The following is a 6,280-nucleotide window of genomic DNA, read 5'->3' as shown; positions in this document are numbered from 1 at the left end:
GGTTACTGCAATCTCCACCTCCTGGGTTCAAGTGATTCTCTCACCTCAGCCTCCTGAGTAACTGAGATTACAGGCACATGCCACCATGCCAGGCTAATTTTTTTGTTTTGTTTTGTTTTTTTAGTAGAGACGAGATTTCACCATGTTGGTCAGGCTAGTCTCAAACTCCTGACCTCAAGTGATCCACCTGACTCAGTCTCCTAAAGTGCTGGAATTACAGGTGTGAGCCACCATGCCTGGCCATTATCCTCCTTTAAAAGTAGATTCTCAGTCCCCAGCTATATGACAAATCAGTATACTCACAGTCAAACACTCAAAAAAAAAAAAAAAAAAAAAAAAAAAAAAAAAAAAAAAAAAAAAAAAAAAAAAAAAAAAAAAGGCAAGGAAAAAAGGAAGAAAAAATTCTAACGTCTTTGAGTAGATAGGAGATGCCAGAAAAAGAAACTGATTTTCAAGCAGTAAATGAACTGGTGAAGCAATCTATGATTCAGTGAAGAGATGAAGCAGTCGCTGTTAAACAGAGCCCACTTAAACAGAAGAAGCCAATGTTTCTCATAAAAATATCAAATAAATCCACTGAAACATATTTTTTCTATGGTAAAAAAATATATATATGTTACTTAAAAATATATTATTTTTACTAGTAGATGAAGCTCAGTGAACAAATAGATTTCATGACACAGAAATTTCCTTTGAAGTCAAACTTATTAAAATGTATGTATTAAATAAAACAATGTGGATTTTCTGTCCTTTTCTGAGCAGAAAATTGCCATTGGATGAGGTGCTCAGGTCAAACACTTAAAACCTTAAACAAAAGTCAGAACAAACTAAAAAGACAAGAACTAGAAACCAAATGTTAACTGTTTAGAGGTAAGGACACTAGTTAAAAAGTAAAAACTAGTAAACTCACTTATTATGTCTTTAAATCAGTAATTATTCTTTTTTCTAAGGACATGGATTTTCCAATAATTAAAAAAATCTACCTGTGTTCACATGTAAAACAAAAATTATCTCATCCTAACACCAGTTACGTTATTTAGCCTGTCAGATTTTGCGTCTAAAAAACACAAAGAGGAGTTTCTGTGTAATACCTCTGTAACATCATTGCTCCTGTCCCAAGACAATGTGGGGTGAAATGCAGTTTGTTTTTTTTTTTTACTTAAGTTCTAGGATACATGTACAGCACGTGCGGGTTTGTTACATAGGTATACATGTGCAATGGTGGCTTGCTGGACCTATCAACACATCATCTAGGTTTTAAGCCCCGCATGTATTAGGTATTAGTCCTAATGCTCTCCCTGTCCTTGCCCCCAACTCCTGACAGGCCCCAGTGTGTGATGTTCCCCTCCCTGTGTCCATGTGTTCTCATTGTTCAACTCCCACTTATGAGTGAGAACATGCAGTGTTTGCTTTTCTGTTCCTGTGTTAGTTTGCCAAGAAAGATGGCTTCCAGCTTCATCCATGTCCCTGCAAAGGACATGAACTCATTCTTTATTATGGCTGCATAATATTCCATGGTGTATATGTGCCACATTTCCCTTATCCAGTGTATCATTGATGGGTGTTTGGGTTGGTTCCAAGTCTTTGCTATTGTAAATAGTGCTGCAATAAACATACATGTGCATGTGTCTATGTAGAATGGAAATGCAGCTTTTTTTCAGTTTCTGTTTGTGCAGTGGTTCAACATTAACTTTATCAGGTATAAATAAAAGGGTTACTTTCTTTCTATGCACCTGTAACAATGTTGTGAGTTAATTTCCACAACCTTAAGTTGGAAGCAGAGGTTCTTGAGTGGCTTCCAAAATTAATACAAATGTCCCATTGGGCAGAAGCTTCGATGTCACAAACAATACTACCTATAAAACACTGTAAATTTGCTTTCTTATTGCCCTAAGTGTGGAATGCTTGTATCTAACAGTTTCACAAATAATAATAGCTAACATTTTTGGGGCATTTATTTTATGCTGGATACTGCTAAAGATTTAATTAGAAAAGAGAAAGATATAAAGGAAGTAGTCAAATTATCTTTACTAGCATATGATATGCTCTTATATTTGGAAAAAACCTAAAGATTCCATTAGAAAACTATTAGAGCTGACGAACAAATTCAGTCAAGTTGCAGCAGGATACAAAATCAACATACAAAAATTAGTAGCATTTCTATATGCCAACAGTGAACAACAGGAAAAAGAAATGTAAAAGTAATCCCATTTACCATAGCCACACATAAAAAATTAAACACCCGAAAATTAACCATAGAAGTGAAAGATCTCTATAATAAAAACTATGAAACACTGATGAAAGAAATTTAAGAGGATACCAAAAAATTGAAACATACTCTATGCTCATAGATTGGAAGAATCAATATAGTCAAAATGTTCATACAACTCAAAGCAATCTACAAATCAACACAACCTCTGTCAAAATACCAGTGACATTCTTGACAGAATTAGAAAAAATTATTCTAAAACTCATATGGAGCCAAAAAAAAAAACAAAACCTGAATCGCCAAAGCAATCCTAAGGAAAAAGAACAAAACTGGATAAATCACATTACCTGACTTCAAGTTATACTCCAGAGCTATAGTAACCAAAACAGCATGAGACTGACATTTAAAAAAAGACACATAGACTAGTGGAACAGAATAGAGAACTCAGAAACAAATCCACACACCTACAGTGAACTCATTTTTCACAAAAGTGCCAAGAACATACATTGTGGAAAATAAAGTCTCTTCAATAAATGATACAGGGAAAACTGGAAATCCATGTGCAGCAGAAGGAAACTAGACCCCAATCTCTCACCACATATAAAAATCAAATTAAAATGAATTAAAGACTTAAATTGAATACCTCAAATTATGAAACTACTACAAGAAAACATTGAGAAAACTTTCCAGTACATTGGTCTGGGCAGTAATTTCTTGAGCAACACCCCAAAAGCACAGGCAACCAAAAGAAAAATGGACAATTAGGATTGCATCAAGTTAAAAAGCTCCTGCACAGCAAAGAATACAATCAACAAAGTGAAGATAACCCACATAATGGGAGAAAATATTTCCAAACTACCCATCTAACAAGAGATTAATAATCAGAATACATAAGGAGCTCAAACAACTCTATAGAAAAAAAATCTAATAATCCAATCAAAAAATAGAAAATCTGAATAGACATTTCTCAAAAGAAGACACACAAATGGCAAACAGGTATATAAAAAGCTGCTCAATATTATTGATCATGAGAGAAATATAAATCAAAACTACAGAAAGATATAATCTCACCCCAGTTAAAAACACTTATATCCAAAAGACAGGCAATAACAAATGCTGGAGAGGATGTGGAGAAAAGGGAACCCTTGTACACTGTTGGTGACAATGTAAATTAGTACAACCACTATGGAGAACAGTTTGGAGGTTCCTCAAAAAAAACAAAAAACAGAGATACTATGTGATCCAGCAGTCCTACTGCTGGCTATATACCCAAAAGAAAGGAAATCAGTATATCAAAGAGATATTATATTGTTTTTGACTGAAACTTATTTTATCGAATATTATTATTGCTACTGCTGCTCAATTTTGGTTTCCATTTGCATGTAATATCTTTTTCCATCCCTTTGCTGTTAGTCTATGTGCTTCTTTGCAGAAAAAGTGTTTTTGTAGGCAGCATATGGCTGATTTATGTGTCTTTATCCTTTGAGCCAGTCTATATCTTTTAAGTGGAGAATTTAATCCATGTACATTCAGAGTTATTATTGATATATGAGGTTTTGTTACTGTCATATTGTTAGTTGTTTTCCAGTTGGTTTGTATAGTCTTTGTTCCTTTCTTTTTCTCTATCTGTCCTTGTGGTGTGTTGGTTTTCCATGGTGGTACTTTTTGTGTCTTCTTCCTCCCTCATTTGTGTGTTTGCTTTACTAGTGAGTTTTTTACTTCCATGTGTATTTATGATGATAACTGACATCATTCCAGATTTTGGAGTCCCTTGAGCATTTCTCGTAAGGCCAGTCTAGTGGTGATGAATTACCTCATCATTTGATTCTATGGAAAAAACATTACTTCTCCTTTATTTTTAAAGAATAATTTTGTTGTATATATTATCCTTGGGTGACAAGTTTTTTTATTTCAGCATTTTGAATATATGATTCCCTTCTCTCCTAGCCTGTAATGTTCTGCTGAGAAGTTCACTGTTAGTCTGATGAGAGCACCATTATAGATGACTAGATAATTTTCTCTTGCCATTTTTAGAATTTTCCCTTGGTCATTGACTTGATAGTTTGACTATAATGTGCCAGAAGATGACATTTTTGCATTGTATTTATTTGAGTATAACTGGGCCTCTTATATCTGGATGACTAAATTTCTTGCTATAATTGAGAAGTCTTCATCTATAATTTTATTAAATTTTTCAAACTCTTTTGCTCTCTGCCTTTGAGGCTACCTATATTTTGTGTCCGGTCACTTTATAGAGTCCTGTATATCATTCATTGTTTTTTATTCTTTTTTCTTTATTTTTGTCTGACTGGGTTATAAAAAAAATAAATAAATAATCTATCTCTATATTCTGGGAATCTTTTGTCTGATCTAGTCTATTGTTCAAGCTTTCAAATGTATTTTAATTTGAGGAGTTCTTTAGTTCTAAAATTCCTCCTTGGTTCCTTCAAATGGTATCTGTCTCATCGGTAAATTTCTCATTCATATCTTGAATTTTTTTACAGCCATAAAAAAGGATGAGTTCATGTCCTTTGCAGGGACATGGATGAAGCTGGAAACCATCATTCGTAGCAAACTAACAAAGAACAGAAAACCAAACACCACATTTTCTCATTCATAAGTGGGAGTTGAACAATAAGAACTCAAGGACACAGGGAGCGGACCATCACACACTGGGACCTGGCTGGGGTGGGGGAACGATAGCATTAGGAAATACCTAATGTAGATGATGGGTTGGTGGGTGCAGCAAACCACCATGTTGCTTGTATACCTATGTAACAAACCTGCACATTCTGCACATGTATCCCAGAACTTAAAGTATAATTTCAAAAACATTAAAATAATAAATGCATAAATGTTATTCATTATTCATTGAAAAATAAAATCTGAAAGGAACTGGATTCAGTCATAATATGTCCAGATATTCTTATAGTTTCCCAATATTTAAAGAAAATTAAATTTTTATCTCCAGGCATGAGTTAGGACTGAGAATAATTAGACATTTTTTGAAATTATATCAATTTTTGAGATCATTACAATTTATCACAAATTGGGCAATAAGAAGTGATATGAAAACTTTTCTACTGAAGCCATGTACTCAGAAAAGCTTGTTTCAGATCAATAAAAATTGTTCTCTACAGTCAATTTTAACTATAACAAGTATATTCCAATATCATACTGAATGGGCAAAAACTAGAAGCATTCCCTTTGAAATCTGGCACTAGACAAGGATGCCCTCTCTCACCACTCCTATTCAACATAGTATTGGAAGTTATAGCCAGAGCAATCAGGCAAGAAAAAGAAATAAATGGTATTCAATTAGGAAAGGAGGAAGTCATATTGTCTCTATTTGCAGATGACATGATTATGTATTTAGAAGACCCCATAGTCTCAGCCCAAAATCTCCTGAAACTGATAAGCAACTTCAGCAATGTCTCAGGATACAAAATCAATGTGCAAAAATCACAAGCGTTCCTATACACCAATAACAGACTTAAAGAGAGCAAATCAAGAACAAACTGCCATTCACAATTGCTACAAAGAGAATAAAATACCTAGGAATACAACTAACAAAGAATGTAAAGGACCTCTTCAAGAAGAACTACAAACCACTGCTTGACAATATAAGAGAGCACAGAAACAGATGGAGAAACATTCCATGCTCATGGTTAGGAAGAATCAATATTGTGAAAATGGCCATACTGCCCAAAGTAATTTATAGATTCAATGCTATCCCCATCAAGCTACCAATGACCTTCTTCACAGAACTGGAAAAATATCACCTTAAACCTCATATGGAACCAAAGGAGAGCCCAAAAAGAACAAAACTGGAGGCATCACACTACCTGAATTCAAACTATACTACAAGGCTACAGTAATCAAAACAGCATGGTACTGGTATCAAAACAGAGATATAGACCAATGGAACAGAACAGAGGCCTCGGAGGCAACGCCACACATCTACAACCATCTGATCTTTGACAAACCTCACAAAAACAAGCAATGGGGAAAGGATTCCCTGTTTAATAAATGGTGTTGGGAAAACCGGCTAGCCACGTGCAGAAAGCAGAA

The sequence above is a fragment of the Cebus imitator genome, unplaced genomic scaffold (genome assembly GCF_001604975.1).
Source record: "Cebus imitator isolate Cc_AM_T3 unplaced genomic scaffold, Cebus_imitator-1.0 Scaffold283, whole genome shotgun sequence".
In the NCBI taxonomy this organism is placed as follows: Eukaryota; Metazoa; Chordata; class Mammalia; order Primates; family Cebidae; genus Cebus; species Cebus imitator.
This window is presented reverse-complemented; position numbering follows the sequence as displayed.